At 45.1% G+C, this 24,184-nt stretch overlaps 1 protein-coding gene across 2 annotated transcripts in view; it reads right to left on the bottom strand.

The window, feature by feature from the left end:
* TEX2 (testis expressed 2) overlaps positions 1–22,771 on the bottom strand; it is a 118,694-nt gene extending 95,923 nt beyond the window's left edge. For both annotated transcript variants that reach the window (XM_054459017.2, XM_054459014.2), the window contains exon 1: positions 22,634–22,771. The gene's annotated coding sequence lies outside the window, so the exon portion shown is untranslated. The remainder of the gene's footprint in view (positions 1–22,633) is intronic.
* Between the last annotated feature and the right edge of the window lie 1,413 nt (positions 22,772–24,184).

Below are 24,184 nucleotides of genomic sequence, written 5' to 3' on the forward strand. Positions count from 1 at the left end.
CGTCTCCTTGGATGGCTAGTCCCTCTTCTTCCTTGATCGGTTTAAAGTCAGTTGCCTGGTCGGTGAAGGGGAAAGCAAGGCAAGAGTAACAATAGGGTATTGCGGGGATTAAAGGAAGATGTATGGCAATGGATCTGTCAACTGCAGCCCTGTACAAATACTGATTATTAATGTACTCTGGGACTCTGGAGTAATAGGAATAACTGCAGGGCTGAGCAGGTCACATGTGAAAAAATTTTTAAACAACAGCAGCATCATTGGCAGTATTATACTGCTGCTTGCCCTGTACAAATACTGATTATTAATGTACTCTGGGACTCTGGAGTAATAGGAATAACTGCAGGGCTGAGCAGGTCACATGTGAAAAAATTTTTAAACAACAGCAGCATCATTGGCAGTATTATACTGCTGCTTAAAAGACTTAGAATTTTGTGACTCAGTGCTTAAAATGACATTCAGAAGAAAAATCACCTCAGGCCAACACAGCTGCAATCCTTCACCCCGTGCCCAGGCTCCTGTGTCTGGGGTTCAGGGCCATGCCGAAGCCAGCTGGCCTCCAGATGCAGTGACGAATCCAGGGAAAGCATTTGGGGTTGTCAGAGTTCACGGAGTGACTGCTGAGGGGTCGGTTCGTGCATCTGGAAGACAGTTGGGAACTACTGTCTAATGTCTGGCAGCTAGGTTCAGTGCTGAGCTCAGAAGCCGACCAGCGAGCAGGAAGATGCTCAGTTCTGCCTTGAACTGCGGCCAAGAGGCCAAGTGGTAACTTCATCTCTCCTCCAGTTCTTGACGCAGGAAAACTGACAATAAGGAAAAAACAGATATGGCTGGGTCTCTCTCTCAAAAGGACATTGACACCAAAGTCCTAACTCCTGAAGAGGTCCTTCAAACAAATCTATCAAAATCTGTGAAAAGAAGCCTCACTGAATTCCAAGATCCCAAAGATAATTGTTACTCCTAAAATTTGTTGTAGTAAAAATAACAGCAGGTCTCAGCTCAAGTGTCACATCCTCAGAAAGACCTTCCTGACTACCTCATCCTAAAAGTGGGGCCTCCTCATCCCCTTATTATCTTTCTAAAATTATTATTATTATTTTTTAAAGGCAAGATCTCACTCTATCACCCAGGCTGGAGTGCACTGGTGCGATCATAGCTCACTGCAGCCTCGAACTCCTGGGCTCAAGCGATCCTCCTACTCAGCCTTCTGAGTAGCTAGGACTACAGGCACATGCCACTACACCCAGCTAGTTTTTAAATGTTTTAAATACAGACAGGGTCTCACTGTTGCCCAAACTGGTCTCAAACTCCTTGGTCATGCAATCTTCCTGCCTCAGCCTACCAAAGAGCTGGGATTACAGGAGTGAGCCACTGCACCTGGCTCTTTCTTTATTTTTGAGAACAGTACTGTCTGACATTGCCTACCTGTTACTTGTTGCCCCATAAGAAAAATATGCTGTATGTGGCAGAAAGTTAGGTTTATTCACTGCTGTATCCCAATGCTGGCACTGAAATATTTATTAATTTAATGAATGAATGAACACTGCACATAATACCTAAGTAACCTGTTTATGTCCTTTTTAGAAAATTCCATATAGTTCAGAAGAGGAATATTTATAGTTGAGTATATTTTACAAGTTGAGCATCAGGTTTTAGCTTCCATAATGTAACATTACAGCACTGTTGCTATAAGAAAGTGAAATCTAACTTAAAACTCAGATGTCACTATTCAATGGTATCCTTTCCAGGAACAAAAGCCTTCCTGAGGACTATAACATGGTAACTCTCTCTTCCACAGAACCACTTTGTAAAATGTTGTTCCTGCCGGGAAAATACATTTCTTTTAGGACATGGAAAATCTAATCCAGTTGCTGTATGAAAGAAAAGGATCCTTCCAGAAAAGGGAGGAATTACTACTTCTGGGTGGTGGCAACTTGTCATATCTTGATCATACAAATAAAGGCTCCTCTGCAGGATGCGATCTACCAGGGGTTTAGAAGTAGAAATCAAACGGCTGTTGCCACCAAGAGGACTGCAGTTTCAGACCTGTGGTGCCAGGGCCTGCCTCTGAACCAGAATCATCCTCCTCCCAGCCTGTGAGAAAGTACAGCAAAGGACTTAAAAGCAAGGACACAAATCCAACATATGCAGTTTTCATAAGGTACTTTGTTAAAAACATGTATTCTCAAAACATGTATTCTCAAATTGTCTTGCACATAATACAAGCACGCAATGCCTCCTTCATAACTAACGTAAAAAACAATTTGGCCAGGTGCGGTGGCTCATACCTATAATCCCAACACATTTGGAAGCCAAGGTGGGAGGATCACTTGAGGCCAGGAGTTTGAGACTAGCCTGGGCAACATAACGAGATCCCAACTCTAAAAATAAAATTTTTTTTTTTCCTGAGATGGAGTCTTGCTCTGTCACCCAGGCTGGAGTGCAGTGGCGCAATCTCAGCTCACTGCAACCTCTGCCCTCCGGGTTTAAGCGATTCTTCTGCCTCAGCCTCCCGAGTAGCTGGGACTACAGGCGCACACCACCACACCTGGCTAATTTTTGTATTTTTAGTAGAGACGGGATTTCACCATATTGGCCAGGCTGGTCTCGAACTGCTGACCTCGTGATCCACCTGCCTCGGCCTCTCAAAGTGCTGGGATTACAGGCGTGAGCCACCGTGCCTGGCCAAAAATTTTTTTAAATATAAAGCAATTTCTCTAAAAAATTAATTTCAGGCTATAAAAACCCACAAGGTCAAAGGTTAAACCCATCTTTTGACTCTCAGGGGAAAAAAGCATATGAATAACCAGGGAAACGAATACAGAGTTGGTACTGCTTTTTCAATAATAAAAATAGTAAAACTGCTATTAGACAAAAATGTCTTCTTCAAAAAGACCCTTGGGGGAAACACTGGGCCTCACCTCCTGATGTGAGTGGGGAGGTGCATCTTTTGGAAGCACTACTGTCAGGCTGTACAAGTCTCAAAATGAGGCCTGGCTGGCAGGTTCCAGCTCTGCTAATCTTACTGAGGAACAACCAACAAAGGACATTCCCAGTTGAACGCTTTAACACTCAAGGGAAAATGGTGTCTGTAACAGCAGCAAACTTTCTCTTCAAAACTTTGCATCTTATTTTAAATGAAGGGTTCTTAACATATACATGCATGCAAGTTTTGGTCTGTGTGTACATGTGCGGATTTCTGCGGAGAGAGTTGATAGTGTTCAGAGTCCTAACGGTGACTATGTCCCAAAAGAAGTTAAAACACCATTTTTTTTTTTTTTTTTTGAGATGGAGTCTCACTCTTTTGCCCAGCCTGGAGTGCAGTGGTGGGACCTTGGGTCACCACAACCTCCACCTCCCGGGTTCAAGCGATTCTCCTGCCTCAGCCTCCCAAGTAGCTGGGACTACAGGTGTGCGCCACCATGCTCAGCTAATTTTTGTATTTTTAGTAGAGACGGGGTTTCACTATGTTGGCCAGGCTGGTCTCGAACTCCTGACCTTGTGATCCGCCCGCCTCGGTTTCCCAAAGTGCTGGGATTACAAGCGAGAGCCACCGCGCCCAGCCAAAACACTACTCTTTTAAAGGGTGGCAGAACTTTAGCCGTTGGATTATTTTGGGAAACCAAAGTTTTTCTGAGCTGCCTCTAAAGATTTCTGTCAAGCTGGGAGCTACTTGGGGTCAAAAACCTTTTCCCAAGAAAAATCCTAGGAAGCCTGAGAACTAACACACAATCCTGATGTGGGTGTGGGCCTCTCATATCCCTGGAATGCCTAACAACATGCTGGACCTCACCGCTCAAACAGCCCCTGACGTCTAGACAGCAGGTCAGGAAGGTCTTCACTTAGGGTTTGGATTCTTGAATTTGCCTCGCACTCATAGATGTTGACATTGTCCAGAGCAGGCTTTGACATTTCATAAGTTACTATTTTTTCTCAGAAATGCATTATTTTCTCCAGCTTCCCAAGAAAGATCAAAATTAATGCTGAGTCTTTGATGCTTCAGTACATCACTCAAAATGCAGGGCACATCTCCACAGAAACTTTCCTCCCAGGCAAGCTTTTTTCTTCAACTGGGCGTTTCTACATCAAAATGTAACCCTTTAGTCACTGTTCCCACTGTCCCCTGCCCCCTCAACAAACTGTATCGCAGCTATTTAAACATTTTTCAACGTCCTGTAAGAATAACACGTGCATTTCCCTCTCCCGTTTAAAAAATTATTTTTTTCTCTTTGTTTTGACAAAATCCTGTTCTCTAGTTGCTTTTTCAGATATGGAAATTTAAGCATGATACAAACTACATGAACTCTCTACTCCCCCCAACCCTGGCTGCTGGACCTGTTGTGATCATGTATCTGTTTCTACAAGCCACAGAAGAGAGTGACCTTGTTACTCTGAAAATCTCACTTTCATTCCAGTTCTACCCCATTACCAATATTCTTTCATACATATGGCAATTCTGGGGCTTTCTTCAAAAATGTGACCAAAGGTACAATAAAATGAAAGGCTGAAAAATGACTGCTTTCTGCTTGCTCTCCTGAACCACAATCTTCTTCCATCTTTTTTTCTAAACCAAAAGGTACCAGTCTATTTGGAAAATAATCAGTTTTATAAAAGGTACCCTTACACTATTATTTTTACAATGGCTACATGTATGGAAGGAGAAATTACAATCTGCTGAGAAAATTGCAAAATAATTTCTAACTCTATTTGCTATAATTTGACAATTCTGTCTTAAGAGTCTAGAAAACGTACCATTGCGAAATGTCTCAAACCCATTATCCTAATTGAAATCTATTTAAATGGAATAGTTAGTTCCTTTGCAAGTCACATAAAAGCACATACAGAGCGGAGATCCTTCCTATTAAATCACGAAATGTTATGCCTATAAAGCACATGACATCTAAGCAGTAAAGATTTTAGCCTCAAAATTCCTTAACCATTTATCATCGTGTATGTGAACGCTCATCTAGCGACCTTCACCTGCTGCTATAGATACAAAATCGAGGATTGAACAATGCCCTTAAAAAGTAATAATAATAAACTCAAGAAAAGCAGACATATTATGGTCATCTAGCTAGATTTCACTGCCCAGTTTTTATTCTCCACGTTTGTTTTCTTTTTAATACGATGAACCTTTTTCACTTTTCTGATCCTAAACCTTTGACTTTGGAATATACTGCATATTTTGGTGGTGTTCCATTAAAATGGGTCTGTGTCATAGGAATATGAACCAACTAGACAAGAGGGGAGGGAGCCCCCAGGCACAACAGAGAGCAAAGGAAAGCCCGCACACAGCTGAGAGCTAAAGTCGTAACTGCCTCTGTATTTAAAACCCACAGTGCTGAGTCTTCATTAATTTTAGATGAAATTCCACGGTAGGTTTTCTGTAATTACCAACAGCTTGCATTACTTGCTCATGAGATGGCTCTATCAATAAAGAGATCCAGTTTCTTAAGCAGAGTCTCCCAGATCATACGCCCACCTTCATGTGAGGATGTGTGCTGCCAATGGTCTAAGGAGTCCTCAGCAGCAATACGGAAAGGAGACCTTCCTCCAACACCCTTTAAAAGCCAGATCCCAGACCTCCTCCTAAGCACTAGAGGCTGAAATGGCTGAAATGGCTTAAATGGCCAAAGGCAGAAGATGACCATTCTTGACTCTAATTTAAATTTCTGCTAACAGGGATCTGCTGTAGTCATGCATATTTGTCACCAGCGCTGTCCTTTTTTTTGACAGAGTCTTGCTCTGTCGCCCAGGCTGGAGTGCAGTGGCATGATCTCAGCTCACTGCAACCTCTGCTTCCCAGGTTCCAGCAATTCTCCTGCGTCAGCCTCCTCAGTAGCTGTTATTACAGGTGTGCGCCACCACGGCTGGCTAATTTTTGCATTTTTTAGTAGAGACGGGTTTTCACCATACTGGCCAGTCTGGTATCAAACTCGTGACCTCGTGCTTTGCCCACCTCGGCCTCCCAAAGTGCTGGGATTACAGGCATGAGCCACCACGTCCGGCCTACCAGCATTGTCTTAAATATTGGGCCGCCCCCTGGAAGAATGGTCTTTCTGAAAGCAGCAACTTCTGTCTTTAAAAAAAGGTATATAAAACAATCATACTTTCAGGAGCAGAGCCCACCATCACAGGACACACATGAGGTTCATGAGGAAAGGAAGGAGTCAGTAACTGGCAACAGCAGATATGTATTCTGGACCAGCTGGAGGCTGCACGAGGAGAAGGCTGGACTTCTGGGCTAAAAGGGGTGAGCTGAGGCCCTAAGGCCTTCCAGAGAAGGGCAGGATCCACCTTCCAGAGTCACAGCGCTGGGAGGACCAGCCTCCTGGTGCTCTGTCTACCTCAGTGACCCCCTTTTCTTGTTGCAGATAAGAATCACCAGACCTAACAGAAAAGCCAATGATGGGGAACAGATTATTCAGAATACAGAAAAAGAAAGAAGGCGGCAGCTGGGCGTGGTAGCTCACGCCTGTAATTCTGTAATCCCAGCACTTTGGGAGGCTGAGGCAGGCAGATCATCTGAGGTCAGGAGTTCGTGACCAGCCTGACCAACATGGTGAAACACCATCTCTACTAAAATTACAAAAATTAGCTGAGCGTGATGGCAGGTGCCAGCTACTTGGGAGGCTGAGGCAGGATAATCGCTTAAACCCAGGAGGTGGAGGTTGCAGTGAGCCGAGATCGGGCCATTGTACTCTAGCCGGGGTGACACAGCAAGACTCTGTCTCAAAAAAAAAAAAAAAAAAAAAGAAAAGAAAGAAGAAGGCAGAGGAGGAAGAAGAGGAATAAAAGAGGCAAATCCAAGAAAAATAAAAAGAGACGCCCTGTGAAAACTCAGTAGGGTACTGGTCAAAACAAATTGACTAATAAAACTGAAGGAGAAAATATCCTGGCACAGGATACCTGGCTAGGAGGACATGTATCTCCAATTCTCTCCCTCAAAGGTATTCTAGGATTTGAGGGGAGTGGAGCTAGCAGTGAGGAAAGAGAATGTCGGGGCTCCAGAGATGATCTGGTTTGAGCAGTGAGGAGGTGGCCAGGCTTGCGCATGGACCCCCTGCGCAGGGAGCCTGCAGTTCGCTCACCGGTGTTGTCTGTGCTCCAGGTTCTTCTACTGTGAATTGCTCTCTCCATTCTAAAAAGCTGGCTTTAGCGCTTTTTAGATGAGAGGTATGAGAGATTTAGACCTGAAGTTCCTCCTTAACCTTTCTCAGTTGAGGGCTTTTTGAAAGCCTGATGAACATCAAAGATCCCTCCCCACCACACAAATATACATACACAAATATCCTCAAGATTTTGCACTTGATTTTCAAGGAGACACAGATATTTCTCTTCCCCCTCCCCAAGATTAAAAAACCCAGATGTACAGAATTCATTACACTCTTTTGAATAGGAGGAGTAGGGTTTTAATCTACATCCCTTTGGATGGTGAGTGCATGGTCCTAGGGCATTTGGGCAAGACAGAGACAGCATGTGAAATCTCACTCCAGAAAGAGGACAGCCTCCTGGTGCCTCCCAAAGCTTTGCCAGCAATTTTACTTCTGGAACCAAGACTGTAGTGGGAAAACAGCTGGTTACTTTCTAGACAATAAATAACCAATCTATTGAAAAACAAACTATAACTGCAAAACATCTAAGTGCTTTATGTTAGTGAGAGAAAGAATAAGAAATAATCAAAGAACAAGAGAGAAAGAGAGAAAAGAAAAATTGGTACACTAATTTATAAGCTATTAATTTGGGAGAAAAGAATCTATTTTATAAGAATTTTCCATGCTTAATGCTACTTAAAGAGTTAAAATACTTGCTTTAAAATTCTTCAAAGACCTTCCCTAAAAGGAAACACAAGATGGGTAAGGACCTCATTTTAAAGATTCACAGGAGGCTGACTCTCACCAGTGTCTGGACCTGCCGAGTGACAGTCCCCAAGCATAGCCACTGTCTTCTAAGCAGTGTCATCTGCTGAATGCTGAAAGGATCACTGGATAACCAGTCCATCTTAACTAAATGCAGGTATAGCCTATTTTATAAGCCCTTTATCAGGCCTCAGAGAATTTGGCTTGAAATCATCCCAGTGGTTAGATGAGGGTTCCCATGCCAGATTGTAGGCTTCCTGCTTGTCTGTCAGGGACCCTCCCTCCCTTAGCAGTAGCATCACACTTGAAAAGATGTCCCTGTGTACCCACATTGACAGACAGAAATAAGAACTAAAGGGCTGGCCGGGCAGGGCTCACCCCTGTAATCCCAGCACTTTAGGAGGCCAAGGAGGGTGGATTGCTGGAGGTCAGGAGTTCGAGATGAGCCTGGCCAACATGGCGAAACCCCATCTCTACTACAAATACAAAAATTTACCAGGCATGGTGGTGCATGCCTGTAATCCCAGCTACTTGGGAGGCTGAGGAAGGAGGATCACTTGAACCTGGGAGGCGGAGGTTGCAGTGAGCTGAGATCACACCACTGCACTTGAGACTGGGCAACAGAACAAGACTCTGTCTCAAAGGAAAAAAAAAAAAAAAAAAGGAAAAAACATAAAGGGCTGACCCCAGGTACCTGCCCCCTTACATACTGTTTACTGCTGTAAGAACAGGAAACCAAAACCTCTCATTCCAACTTTAAATACTGACTTAAGCACTTGTATAAATGAGCTCCTAAAACAGAAAAACATCGTTCAAAAAAATTCCTTTTTTCCTTAACTTGAATAAAGCACCCATCTCACTCAACATTAACCAATCGACAGTACAGCCTGCTCTGTGCTTACTCAGCAGTGTGTAGGGTGAGAGGCTAGGACACTCCACTGGAGCACTGTGGGAAGGAGCTCAGGAGGAGCTGGAAGGCAGTTCTGAGAGGGAAAACGGAGGCTAATGGTTCAGTTCTGTGACAGATCCCACAAAATGGCTAAAATGCTTACAGACCATAAGAAAGCTAAGTTTTAGAAATAGTGAAATTTGCAATTTCTGGAAGGCTTCTTTGGAGCTGTGGGTCAACAAATATATATATACACATATAATTTGTTTTCAATTTTATTTTTTGAGATTAACACTTTGGCATTAAAAAATCATACAGACTTCTGGAAGGACCTCTTAACCATCCACCCCAGGAAATTCTGGGCCCTGCACTTGCTACACTTGCTGCCAAAACGACTCTATCATCTAACTGAAAAACTAAACTCAAGATGTGTTTTTTCTCTTCCCTAAGATCTTAGTACCTCCTGAAATAAAATTCACTTCAGGCTATTAGGCCTCCTCTGAACAATGATCACAGTCAGCCTTAAGACAAAAGCTAGGCTGACCAAATGAGTTTGGTTTCTGGCTCAGAGCATGATCAATAGCCATTTCTGCTGGGAGTTTTAGCCTTAAAAAAAAAATTAATGTTCCTGCTTCACTATTAACCTACCCCATCAGGATCGAATACCACTCACCGTATCCCCACAGACATTAGCCTACCCTGGGAAATTAAAACAAAAGCAATTCCTTTCCCATGGGTTTTCAGCTACTGACTTATTTTCCATTTCGATCTTGCCCCTGAACTTAGCCAGGCAAAGAGGCTTAATTCCTGAGGGCAGCTCCTGCCAGGCTTCCTACAACAGTTTCTGCTCCTAACTGTAGGTGAGGTGGATAGGAAACTGGGATGGCCACATCAGATCAGCCACTGTCAGGGACTAACCGTCAAGCAGTCACTTCTAACACACATCCAGGCACTGAGGATACCAAGATGGCTCCTGCTCCAGGTTAAGTGGGAGCATTTCCATCATTTTTATCAAAGGAAACAATAATAGAAGGTAGGAAATGCTCAGCCGTTAGTGAGCAACTTTAGTGAGAAGGTGCCAGCCTGCCTGCCTGAACAAGAGCTCTGTGCTTACTTCCCAGCCTCAGTCACAAGCTCCCTTGCCCTCTGGATGGCTTTTCCTCATTTGTCATCATTAAGTCCAACACACACACTTCCCTCTACCTGCTCTCAGATGTAAAATTATCAGCAAGGTAGGGTTAGAGTTTACCACATGGTCCACTTGTAATAGACTTCACCTTATATAAACATCTGCATGGTCTACTACACCTGCCGGAGGCCTACTTTAAAATCTGTCTATGAAAAATAACACTGTCGTCTCGGTCTGGCAGGCAGCATCCTACAACAACATAACTTGCTCCCCTCTCACATTTTTATTTTTTTTATTTTTGACAGGGTCTCGCTCTCTGTTGCCTGGGCTAGAGTGCAGTGACACCATCTTGGCTCACTGCAACCTCTGCCTCCCAAGCTCAAGCAATCCTCCCACCTCAGCCTCCTAAGTAGCAGAGACCACAGGTGCACATCACCATGCCTGGCTAATTTTTGTTTTTGTTTTTTATTTTGTAGAGACAGGGTTTCACCATCTTGCCCAGGCTGGTCTTGAACTCCTGAACTCAAGGAATCCACCTGCCTCAGCCTCCCAAAGTGCTGGGATTACAGGCGTGAGCCACCAGGCCCAGCTTCCCCCTTTCCATCATAAAAGGAAATGCTTTCCACCAGGTTTCCATGATCAGGGCACACAGAGTAAATCACTTACAGGATTTTCTTTTGGGACTAGGTGTACCCCATAGTACTTTGCTCTAACTCCAACCCTAACAACCACCAGATCGTATTTGCCTGCCTGTGCTGTTAAGGTTTCCAGCACATGCGGCATGAGCTGCTCATGCTCAGGTATGAGCTTACAGATACCAGAGCCCCTCCCTTAATGGTGTTCCCAATCAGTTTTGGTGCTAGTTTCCACTCGAGAGTTCTGAGGCACCACTTTGGTACCTAGAATGTTACTAAGTCACACAGGTCTCCTCATTATCCGATTCTGTGATTTTCCTGTAGCCTTTTCTCTAATTACTATATATTAATACAAATTTCTAATTAATATAAAGCTTAAAGCCTTCTTAACTTGCAGTCTCCCAGAAAACGCATCATTCTAGTCTTCACAAAACATCTCCTCTCTGGTTACCGGAGGTGCTGGTCTGGGGAACCAGTCCCTTCCTTCCAGAAGAACATTATCTCGGCATCAAGTCCTTCGATTTCCTATTCATAACTTCAAAGTTCCTGGGGAAGACCCAGGTTTCTCCTTTTTCCTTATGACATGTCAGGTGGACCTGATGAGCACTGGCAGGCTCCCCGACTCATCTGCAAGTAGCCCTCAGGAAGACAGAGAAGGGGGAAGCCTCCCCATCTGCACAGTCAGGTGTAAACACAGCTGCCCAGCTTCTTTCCAACAGGGAATCCAGCAACAGCAGGAAGCCTCCCCTGCACAAGGTACAACCAGAATTCCCTCTTATTACTGCCGAGAGCCCTCTTTAGTGTCTACCAGGTAGTACTGGGGTCTACTCAGAAACACTTGGCAAACACCCCCCACAGACAAAGTACTCTAGTTTGCTGATGGCAGTGAGGGAGGTCAGAGGGAGGAGAAAGGTGCAAATATGAGCAGGGCAGAATCCCTATCCTCTAGGAAGAAAGGAAGACTACTGCACCCCTGGCTGTGGGCTGTATATGGAAGACTCCAACCTTAAGGTCTCAAAATGGAGCCTCATGTCAGTGCCTCCTGAGGCTGGGTGCAGAAAACCCATTTAGACAAGAGGATCAGCCTCAAATCCCATCCTTGCAACATGATGGGCAAATGCCTTTCAAGTCTGGGACAAGGGCATGGAACATGCTTTCTGAGGACATGTTTTTGTAGGATGCTCTAAACCCTCTGTACAGTTTTCATGATAGATCCCTGTGGACTCTTTTCCCCCCATTTCCCTTCCTGGGTTATTCTCTAAAAACTACTTAACCTCTCCAATAATCCAAGTGGTTTTTGTCTGTTTTTGAGGTGTCACTCAGGCTGGAGTGCAGTGGCACAATGATGGCTCACTGCAGCCTGGACCTCCCAGGCTCAAGCAATCCTCCCACCTCAGCACCCTGAGTAGGACTACAGGTGCACACCACCATGCCTAATTTTTAATTTTTTTTTAAAGAATTTAAAGATGGGGAGTTCTGCCTATGTTGCCCAAGCTGGTCTTGAATCCTCCCACCCCAGCTTCCCAAAGTGCTGGGATTACAGACATGACCCACTGTGCTCAGCCATATAACCGAGTTTTAAAGAGAATTCCTCAAGTTGAGTTTCCCTTGTTTTCTAATGTGGCTTGCACTCTTTCATTCATTCACCCCGAAAATATTTAAGCAGCATGTCTAATGGGTCAGCTACGAAGCTAGGTACTGGGTGTATAATGCAGAGCAAAATCAACAAGGTCCCTGCCTTCCTGGAAGAAGGGGAAAAGCAGGTATCTACAACAGAATATGTAGTAACAAACTGTGATGAGTGCTACAATGGACGAGAGAAAATGGGGGGTGGGGGTGAGGTAGGGAGTAGAGCTGTTTCCTGCAGACGGTTCAGCTCCTAAAAAGTCTAGCTCCCTTCCAAATGGGAAGAGAAAGGTGGCCAGTGTGCCTGGAATACAATAAACCAGGAGAGACACAGAGGCCCAGGCTGGAGAAGGCAGGAGGGGCTAGATCACACAGCACCTAAACATGTTCAGAATGTAGATTTTATCCCACAGGCAACAAAGAAACCTTCAGAGAGTTTGAGCAAGGATGTAACATGATAATGTTAGAATTATTTATTATTTATTTAAGACAGGGTCTCTGTCACCCAGGCTGGATGCAGTGGTGTGATCACAGATCACTGCGGCCTCAACCTCCTGGGTTCAAACAATCCTCCCACCTCAGTCGCCTGAGTAATTGGGGCTACAGGCACAGGCCACCACACCCAGCTAATTTTAATTTTTCTTTTTCTTTTTTTTTTTTTTTGTAGACAGGGTCTCACTATGTTGCCCAGGCTGGTGTCGAACTCCTGGGCTCAGACAATCCTCCCACCTCAGCCTCCCCAAGTGTTGAGATTACAGGTGTGAGCCACCATGCCCAGCCATGTTAGGAATTTTTAAAAGACCACTCTGACTGCTGGGTGGTGAAGAGATCAGAAAGGAGTAGAGGTAGATGAGGGCAGGTTAGTGAGGGGCTGCTGGAGTATTCCAAGCAAAAAGATGGTTGTTTGCACCAGACTACAACAGTGGCAGAGAAGCTTGAGAGAAAAGAACCATCCAAGAGACGTTTATAAGATAAAAATCAGCAGTACTTGGTGCAGGACTAGATAAGGGCGAATGGAGGGAGGTCGAGCTTGCATTTGTAGTGAGGAGAAATATCAATTACCTCTGGCAGAAAGCACAGGCTGAGCAAACTCTGCAGCTCACTGGCACTGCACTTCCCTCGGCACCTATTTTTCAGAATTTCTAGAAAAATTTCAAGCCCATCTCTTATTTACTCCTAAATCTATTCCTGAAACTGTCATCCATTTTTAACACATCTATCAAGCATCTACGATGCTCTGGGGATAGAGAGGTGACCAGCAGCTCATGCTCTCTGCGTCTGTCTTCTTTGAGCCCCTGGGTGTTGCCTAGACGCAGCCTCTAAACCCTCCTGGCAGCAAACACAACTCCCAAAGCTGGGGCTCATCTTACCTTCTGAAACCTTCATACAAGCCACTTAACAGATGCCTCTCTACCTCTTAGAGACATTCCGCAATGTAACAAGCAGCTTGAGTTCTTTTCACTCAGAGATTCACTCCTCATTTCATAATATTCTGAGCCCCAGGAGACATCATAGCATCAAATCAAAACTCCCCAGGTCTTTGAGCCTTGCTCTTAAAGGAAGATCATGAGTCCCACCAGGCAGTTCTTCCTTCTACTACATAATCAAACTCCTTTTCTCTAAAATGTACTGAGTTTGGAACCTACATGCGACTTGTGCCCTTTGATTTGTTGCCCAGATTAGTTTGCGCTGGGTTCTATCCTATCACAGGGAATGGTGGTTTAATAAACCCTGGAGCTATACTGTCCAATATGGGCACATGGAACTATTTAAATTAAAATTAAAGCTTCGGTTTCAGCTTAATTAAAATTAAAGCTTCCATTTCTCAGTTGCACTAACCACCTTTCAAATGTTTAATGGTCTGTTGTACCATGATGCACAGTGGCACTGCTACAGGGTTGTTTGCATGTTTGATTTGAATTTCCCCTTTAAATAAATATTTAAATAAAAATGAAATTCAACATATAGAAACTTTCAACATATTAACTTGTATCCTGTTTCATGCTACAAGTGAATACTATAAATTGAACTTAAAGTAACATATGCCACTAAAATACTGCTTCTTAATCAGTTTCACAGTTTGGGCTTTGTGTAAAATTCATTTGCTAAGAATGTTTGAAAATAACCTGTGACTTCATCATGGGCTCATAATTTTATGAGCCACTGTGGACAAACACTGTCCTTTTTTGTTTGTTTGATTTTTAGAGATAGGGTCTTACTCTGTCACCAAGGCTGTGGTGCAGTGGTGCCATCATGGCTCACAGCAGCCTTGAATTCCTGGGTTCAAGCGATCCTCCTCCCAGCTCAGCCTGCCAAGTAGCTAGGACTACAGGTGTGTGCCACTGCGTCTGGCTTTTTTTTTTTTTTTTTTTTTTTGTAGAGGCAGGGTCTCACTATGTTGCGTAGGCTGGTCTCAAACTCCTGGCCTCAAGTGATCCTCCACTTCGGTCTCCCAAAGTGCTGGGATTACAAGCATAAGCCACAGCACCTGGCCTTTTTTTTTTTTTTTTTTAATGTACCTTGCACACTGCCCAATACAGTCACTATTTAGTAAATACATAGACTAACTGGTCATCTTGAAAGCACTCAATTTTATATGCCTACTTCTCATAGACAAGTCTATAAGAGGTTTCCACTAAACGTTCATTTCAGATTCTGAATTTCAACTACCTGACACCAGCCCTATAATTATGCAGTGTGCAGGCATTTTTTTCTCTAGAATATCTACCAAATGATTTTATAGTCCAAAGATACATTTATACCGTGACAGAAAATCCACCAACAATGCTTCATTGTGGAACTATCTTGGAACAAGATTAGCAAAAGCTGATAATTATCAAAATTGAGTAATAGATGCCTGATATCCATTATATTATTCTTTACTTTTGTGTATTTTTTTTTAAAATTCCACAGTAAAAGATATTTTGAAAAACTTAGTCAATTATGTACAAATTTGATGAGGCCTCACACATACTTTACAAGATAATTATAACTTTAATATGGCTGGGTTCATAGCACTTTACTGACTATCCCAAGCCAGTGACCTGTTTTATGAAGTCCTCTCCTTGTATGGTCCTGAGGCATGGTTGTTCCTTTGAACGGGGAAACATCATCAAATCTCGTTGGAGATGGGGTTCAGGTAGGTTTTGCACACAGCAACTCCGAGTTGTCATGTTTGACCACCTGGCTGTAAGGCCAGTAGTCTCTGTCTCCTCTTACCAGGAAAAAGGCTAAAGATCTCCTGCCCGCATCCAAACACTAAAGCAAACAACTGCAGGCAAGAGCAGAGGAACAGCTGCTTCCGGTCCACCTTGCTCCACACTGAGCACTGCACCCACTGCAGAGATGCCTACAGGTAGGGCCAAGTCTCCCAGGTACAGGTGCTGAATGCTTAGCACACCACAGAAAGTCCAACATAATCTACCTTAGAATGCCTCCATGGATACACCTACTCAGCTGTCTTAGTTTTACCTTCTGCCCTATGGTTACACTACACATGGAATCATGGGAATTGCTGACTAGGAAGAGAAGCTCATCCACTCGAAGTCAAGTTCCCCACAGCCCTGAGAGTCAGCAAACCCTACCCACAGTCCTTTCTGCACATGCCAGGCATGGCTCTCAAGGCTCATTCAACCCTCATAGTTTCTTGGAGGTGGGAAAGTGAGGCAAAAGAGGTTAAGAAACTTCCCGAGGCCCCTTGAGCAGTGTCTGGTTCCCAAGCTCCTGCTTTCCCTGCTACACTAGGCTGCCTTGTGACATGTCCTCTGCAGACTGGCACCTTCTGAGCCTGCCCTTCCCATATTCCCCTCTCTGCCCCTCTGCACAGCAGCCAGACATCCACGTTGCTCCTTCTCTTGAAATGCTCTGCCCAAGACACCCAGTTGCTGGTTTCTTCCTTTTCTTTCTGTCTTGGTGCCCTGTTCTTTTCCTTCAGAGGAAGGAGATTTTACACATATTACAATCCAATATATATGATGCATATGTCTATTGACTTGTTTGTTGTCTAGACTAGATAATGTGCTTTGTGCAGGAAGGAACCACATCTGTTTTGCTCCCCATCAGATTTCCAATGCCAAGCACAATGCTTGGGCCTGGTAGATGCTCAAATACTTGCTGAATGACGATCATTGTTCAGTCAATCCTTTCAGTAAAAAGATTTTTAAATTCTCTATTTCGAGCCTAAAATAATAAATATAACCATCTATAAGAATACAGCCCAAAAGACAGCATGAGGTCCAGGAAAGGACTGAAAACTGAATAAGAAAACAAGCCAGCTTATGTCAGCTTTGAACAGCAAGAGAAATGAAACTTATAAAATGCATATTGGGATTCTGAAAGGTTATTTGCAGGAGCAATCCAATGGGTAGGTTTTAATCTCAAATCCTAAATAAGCTTATGACTGAAGCCAGCTCCTCTTGCCCAGTGCCGCTTTCAACTGTTAGAATAAGCTGGGGAGGCACTTAATGCGTTTGTTGCAATAATCTCCTTAGGGAAAAGCCCTTAGAACCAATATTCCAGGCAAATCCAGCAGACAAAGGTTACCTGGTTGTTTCAAAGCCCACCCACATTTCCCATTCTCCCAGCTTCCACACAGAAAGGTTAGATTCTTCTCTCAATAGTTCCATTTATGCTCACAGTGACCTGGCACATGGCTTTTGTTTACAAAAGAAAAGCCCTTCCTTTCAAGGACTTAAGTCTTCTGCAATAAGAGTTAATTCTTTAAGTTTAACAAAGTTCTCCCAATACAAGTAGTCCCCACTTATCTGCAGTTTCAGTCACCCATAGCCAACCAAGTTCTGAAAATATCAAATGGAAAATTGCAGAAATAAACAATTCGCAAGTTTTAAACTGCATGCCATTCTGGGTAGTGTGATGACATTTCTCACTGTCCAATCCCATGCTGCCCAGGATGCGAATCCTCCCTTTGTCCAGCAGATCCACGCCGTAGGCGCTACCTACTCATTAGTCACCTTTAGCTGTCTCAGTTACCAGATCAACTGTCACGATATTACAGTTCTTGTGTTCAAGTAACCCTTATTTTACTTAATAATAGCCCCAAAGCACAAGATTAATGACGCTGGCAATTTGGATATGCCAAAGTGAGGCTGTAAAGTGCTTCCTTTAAGTGAAAAAGTCAAACTTCACAACTTAGGAAAGGAAAAAAATCTTGTACTGAGGTTGCTAAGATCTATGTTAAGAACGAGTCTTCTATCTCCGAAAATTGTGAACAATATGTGATTGTTATAACCGTTCTTTTTTTTTTTTGAGATGGAGTCTTGCTCTGTCGCCCAGGCTGGAATGCAATGGCGCAATCTTGGCTCACTGCAACCTCCGCCTCCCGGGCTCAAGCGATTCTCCTGCCTCAGCCTCCTGAGTAGCTGGAACTACAGGTGCACGCCGCCACATCTGGCTAATTTTTTATATTTTGGTAGAGATGGGGTTTCACCATGTTGCCCAGGCTGGTCTGGAACTCCTGAGCTCAGGCAATCTGCCCACCTCAGCCTCCCAAAGTGCTGGGATTACAGGTGTGAGCCACCGCACCTGGCCCACCTGTTCTATTTTATTAGTTATTATTGTTAATCTCTTACTGTGTCTAATTTATAAATTAAACTTTATTTTAGGTATATATGCATAGGAAAAAAACATGGTGTACATACGGTTCAGTACTATCCATGGTTTCAGGCATCCACTGGGGAGCAACATAAGCCAGCATTCTAGGCCCAGCTATCAGTCCTTGACCTTGCTGTGTAATCTTGGAAAGTTATTTAACCTTTCTGAGCCTCAGTTTTTTCATCTTAAAATAAGATTGATAATAGTATCTACTATTCATAGGGTGGCATAAAGTTTAAAGGTAGGAACAGTGCCTGGCACACAATTCCCCGTAAATGATAGTTACTCACATTGTTATCACCTGCCTATTGTTTTGTTTTTCAAAGCACTATCACAAACACCTGAGACTTCAAAAGTCCTGAATACAATCATTTTCTTTCAATCATTTAATTTCTCAGATTCTTAGAATCATAAACTCATATAATCTATGAGACTGCTGGCAGTAGGGGATGGTATTAAGAAATCAACTCTTCATTTTGGAAGAGAGACTTCTTTTTTTTTTGAGACAGAGTCTCACTCTGTCACCCAGGCTGGAGTGCAGTGCTACGATCTTGGCTCACTGCAACCTCCACCTCCCAGGTTCAAGCGATTCTGCTGATTCAGTCCCAAGTAGCTAGGACTACAGGCATGTGCCACCACGCCTGGCTAATTTTTGTATTTTTAATAGAGCCAGGTTTTCACCATGTTGGTCAGGCTGGTCTTGAACTCCTGACCTCAGGTGATCCGCCTCCCAACGTGCTGGGATTACAGGCGTGAGCCACGGCGCCCTGTCCTGGAAGAGAGACTTTTAAAAGTCCAAATTAGTGAAGTGATGTGCAACTGGTATCCTGCCTCACTGCCCAGTGCAATTTTGGGTAATCCACGCAGCCTTTGGGAAATATGTTTCTGATGGTGAAGTGGGGATGACAGGTGAAACTGTCAGGACTGTAGCCTCCTGACTCCAAGTCTAGTGTTCTCTCCACCTCACCAATGCCAGTCAAGGGCTTCTGAACTTTTATGACCTCCCAGCATCCCTCTCATTAATGATGCTTCATGGACATTTCACACGGTGTAATTAAGCATTATAAAGAGTTTGGAAAGGAGCAACACAAAATCTTGTATAACCTATGAGTTGCTTTAAAACTCACATGTAAGAATATTCACAACAGCATGGGCCTCCAGTCTTCTTATTACAATATTTACTTTAAACTTGGGATTTAAAGTTGACAAAGACCTTAATGAATAGGAAGACAAAGGGAGCTGTCTGTCCATGGCTCGTTAGCTCCTGAAGTTAATGCTTCTCACAGGGACAAGAGTCAGCCAAAGGATAGTGCTCTAGACAAATTGGAAAATGTTCCTCCAGCCACAAATCATGGATTATTGCCTGGGCGTTGAGTGGCAAATCTTACGAGATACTTCCCAGCTTTTCCCAGTTAACCATTCATCCTGTCAGTGGACAGCATGACCTGTTATTGGGTGCTCACTAGAACCAGGGACATGAGTGATCTCATTTAATTCTTACAACTACCTATAAATAATATACTACCCTAGTTCATCTAAGACCATTGACTATAAGACACTGTTATTTTATGTGCCAAAAAAGGAAGCCACTGCTGACTACAAGTCTAAGACCCCATACATTACTAGATGCTTTTTTCCCCCACGAATGTTAACATTACATAAATTACACTGTCTTAGCATTGTTGAAATGGGAATATTTTCCCACTTTACAAAGAAACTGAGGTACACAGAAAAAGAAGTAATTTACCCTTAAGGTCACAGAGCTGGTAAGCAGAGCACAAGGATACAAACCCAGTCAGTCCAGTCACCTTTCCATGGCAGTAAAAGATTTCCCAACAGCTTCGTGAATTACTCAAAACTGCACTTGGCAGAGAGACAGACACCGGCATCTAACTCTGGCTCCAGCAGGAGCACAGGAGCTCATTAGTGCAGCAATTCTCTGAACACCTCTGAACCTGACCGCTCTGAACATGTCCACTCAAGAGGGCACTGCAAGAGACATCTCTAATAAACTGCCGTTTCTCTCCAGGGAAAACAACGTGGTACAATGGAAAAAGCATGTTTTGTTTGCTTGGACACAGGGTCTTACTCTGTCATCCAGGATGGTCTCAAACTCCTGGCCTCAAGTAATCCTCTTGCCTTGGCCTCCCAAAGTACCAGGATTACAAGATGTGAGCCACTGTGCCTGGCCCAAAAAAGCACATTTTTTGAATCAATGTCCTAGACTGACATTCTTGCTCCACCATCTAACCAGCTTGTCACCTCGGGCAAGTTACTGATTTGCTCTGTGCCTCGGTTTCCTCTTCTGTAAAATGAGGCTATCACACCTCCCCTTAGAGGGCTGCTCTAGGACTGGAGAGGATATATACATAAGGGGCAGAAAACAGTACCTGGCTGAGTTGGAACTCAACAATGCTCTCTTTTCTATACTAGTCTTCTGCCTTGGGACAGAATCAAAGAATAAGCATTCCCTGTGACCTCAGCAATTCCCAAGGAGACCTTCAGGAGATAAGGATCAGACAGAAGAAAGTAGACCCTGAGGGATATTCAGGCAAAGAAAATGAACTAGAAACACCTAGAGGACAAGAGACAGTGTGTGTTTAATGAACTTCCTAACTCTGAATGAATGAATTGATAAATGGAAAAAAAGAAAGAACAGGCACTTTCCATCAAAAGATACCAGTCAACAGATGTGAGGATTAATATAATTTTATATTGAACCTGACATAGAAAACTGGTCTTTGAAGATTCAGTTTGATACTGAAAGTAATCTACAGTAAGGAGAATTTCCCCATTGCTCTGTTCTCATATTAAGTAATAAACTGTGCAGTTCTCCCCTCTCTTTCCTCAAGGGATTCAGAAAACCTTCCAGAAAACAGGAGCTTTTGACTTGAAGGAAAGGCAACTAATACGGCATATAGAAACAAACTCTTCATCCTTTAAAAACAAAAAAAACCCTCCATCATATCTATAATGTCTAGTAGTTTCTGGCATACAGCAAAATTATTATTATTTTAATAAATAATTTCTTTTTTGACTTCAGGCAACTGCTTTTTGTACAAAATATGCTACATATTTATTCTATCTAAAAGCCTAATCTTTCCTGCTTCTTCTCCAGAAGCATTCCAACATAATCTCTAATAATGAACATTATGTTTGGTATATGCTGTGTCTAATCTTCTCACACGATGACATAACTTGCTCTTCAAACCTCCAACAATCAACCCAAACCAAATTCCTGAATTTTTCCTCCCTCCTCGTCTGTCCCAGCCCCTGGGTTGCTTATCAGTAGACTCAATTACCACCATCTTCTGATCTGAATCAATTTGTTAATCTCCTTCCTCTCGGGCACAGTGCCTTTTACTGGAGATAAACATGCAAGCAAGTTCGGTTCACCCAGAGCCCTCCACATCCTCTCCCTCCAAGCCTTCACACTCCCAAGGGGCCCAGAAAAAAAAGAAAGAAATGATATGGCAAAATCCCACTCTATCCGCATCACCTCAGGAGGCTTGTTTTCCATAACTTTAGACCAACTACCATTTTTGGGGAGAATACGAAAGAATATTGTTTATGGGCTGGGTAAGAGCTAACAGAAATGGCAGTTTCATTCTTCCAACATGAGACAAGCGTCTCCGTGTGACCCAGCTCTAAAACTCACAAACCTAGACTCCTCAAACTCCCCATACTCCAGAGTTCAAGGATAACCTGCCCTCCATTTTTCCTTATTGTTTTCCATATAAAAGTCACTCGTTGTTTCCCCTCCAGCTTACACCTGGCTCCTGAAATGACTCCTCTGAATCCTCTGAGAATCCTCAAAACATGTAAAAGGCTCATTCCTTTTAATGCATGTGCAGAGCGGCGATGGTGTGAAGACGCTGGCACTTCAAACGTGAATGTGGCACGAGCCCTGCCCTCAAAGAGCCCACAATTTTCCCTCAACTCTAAAAAAGGATGTCCTCCCTGGGCAGTGTCTGTAAAATACAGTGACAAAGTACTTCATAGCTCTGGAGAAAGAGCGAGGGTGGAAACAGACTTTGCCCTTACATTTGACGCCCTGTAACCATAACAACCGATGGTTTAAGTAACTATCAACCCACTGAGGGGCTAAGTTTTCCAAAAATCGTTTTCAAAAGGGGAAGACTCCCCTGCACCAACTCCCATGGCAGCCGTACGCTCTAGGCAGCGTGTGGTGCAATGTGGCCAGCCGTTCCCCGCCTTCCCCGGTCCCACCGTATGGTTTCCGTGCTCAGCAGCCAGCAGCGACGGCGTCCACGGCCACATCGCCCCCCCGCAGGGCACCTGGCGCTAGGCCTCAGCCCAATGTCACTTGTTAACCTTCCGATCCCCCGGATTTCGGCACGCCGCCGCCTCCCTGCTAAAGCACACAAACCACCCCACCGCCACCCGCGTTCTCCAGGAGTTGGAGAAAAACCACCGGGGCGCAGACAACCTCTGACAGATTCGAGTAAAAGTAACTGCGGTTCTCGACTTCCAAGCATTTCGCGTCGCCGGTGAGGAGGACGGCAGGAACCCGAGGCCCCATTCATAAAATTGCAAGCCGTTTTCCTCTAGTTTGCGCGTGACGGTGCCTCCCTGCCCGGGGCCGGGGACCGCAGGCTAGGGGACGGGGCCGGCAGCTCCTCCCGCCGGAGTCGAGCCCGAGCCATCCGGCGGGGCCCCGAAGGAAGGGATCGCCCGGGGGCGTCGCGGGTGGGCGTCCCCGTCAATACCCAAACCGTGACAGCGGGGTGGGGGGCCGAGCCCCGCCACGCCAAGGGCCGCCGGACCCGACCGGTACTCTGAAGCCCGCGGGGTCGATCCGCGCCCAGCCCGGGCCTTATCCGCTGGGCTCCCTCCACTGCCCCCGCCTGGCCCCGAGACTACTCACCCAAGATCCGCTGGCTGCCTCATTGTACTATGCCGGCGCCCGCGCTCCCGGCCTCCGCGACTCCGGCTTCGGCTGGGGCACCGGCCGCGGTCCTGCAGCCCTGCCGACCGCCCGCCCGCCCCCGGGCACACGCCGCCCCGCCCCGCCGGCGGACCCGCCCCGCGCCCGCGGCCGCCGCCGCCAACCAGAGGGCGCGGGGGCGGAGCAAACGGCACGCCAGGCCCAACCAATCCAGTTCTACCGCGCTCCGAGGTGAGGCCACGGAAATGGGCGAGCGATTTGTCAGGTCTGTTAAAGGGGCCACCGCCCTTGGAGCTAGGGAGAGGAGTGGTGGGGAGGGTTACCTGGAAGAGCCCCAGGTGAGAGGGACAAGAGCTTCACTCTCCCAACGGGGCTGCACTTTGTCCTCAGCTCTTTGCACTTCTTAATTTCCTCTTCCTGCAGTCTAGCAGCAACAAGTGCCCTTGAGACGAAGGCTGGGGTTTGAGGTGGGGTGACTGAGGCGCGGAGAACCAGGGGTATCCCCCCGGGCAAATTCACTCGATTTGCATTTTAGAGGGCCATCAGACATATCTATCCCCATCCAACTGCAGACATTGATTTAAAAAGGCAAATTCCCAGTTTCCCCCATAACGTACTTCCCCCACCTGACTACCGCACTACCACATCCTATCCTGAACTAACTCTGTTACTAGTTTTTTTGTTTGAGACGGAGTCTAGCTCTGTAGCCAGGCTGGAGTGCAGTGCCGTCATCTGGGCTCACTGCAACCTCCGCCTCCCAGGTTAAAGCGATTCTCCTGCCTCAGCCTCCCGAGTAGCTGGGATTACAGGCGCGCGCCACCACGCCCAGCTAATTTTTGTATTTTTAGTAGAGACGGGGTTTCACCATGTTGGCCAGGATGGTCTCGGTCCAGGATGGTCTCGGTCTCTTGACCTCGTGATCCGCCGGCCCCAGCCTCCCAAAGTACTGGGATTACAGGCATGAGCCACCGCGCCTGGCCACGAGTTCTTAGAGTTTAGAACTTATCTAGTATTAACTACTCATTTTTAGAGAGGCAATATCTGAGGCTCAGAGAGGTAAAGTGACTTCTAGAGGTAAATTCTCACTTAGAATGAGCTTCCTGGGATGGCAATGCCCATTGTGCATTTATCTTCTGTGAACCTGGGTTGGCTGGCAGAAGCACTGGCACACAGGGAGAGTTCCCCCTTCCTCTGTATTCCTTGCCTCTCCGCACTTCCCACCCACCACAAGAAAGGACCAAGGCAACAAACAGATGTGTCAGTGTGTCTCCTGCATTAGTGGGTCCCAAACGTCAGATCTTCAACGTCAGATCATCCTGGAGGGTTTTAACATGAAGATCTCTAAGTCCCACCCCAGAACCTGTAGTTCAGTAAGTCTGGGATGGCCTTCGACACCCCTCCCTCCAGGTGATTCTAATGCAAGTGGTGCAAGGACCACACTCAGGTGCATATTTTGAGTCTATCATAGTCATGAAATTCAAATTCAACTGGCAAAATGAAAGCCAATCTCCTTTCATCCTCAGAATTAGT

Source organism: Pongo pygmaeus, chromosome 19 (genome assembly GCF_028885625.2).
Source record: "Pongo pygmaeus isolate AG05252 chromosome 19, NHGRI_mPonPyg2-v2.0_pri, whole genome shotgun sequence".
Taxonomy (NCBI): domain Eukaryota; kingdom Metazoa; phylum Chordata; class Mammalia; order Primates; family Hominidae; genus Pongo; species Pongo pygmaeus.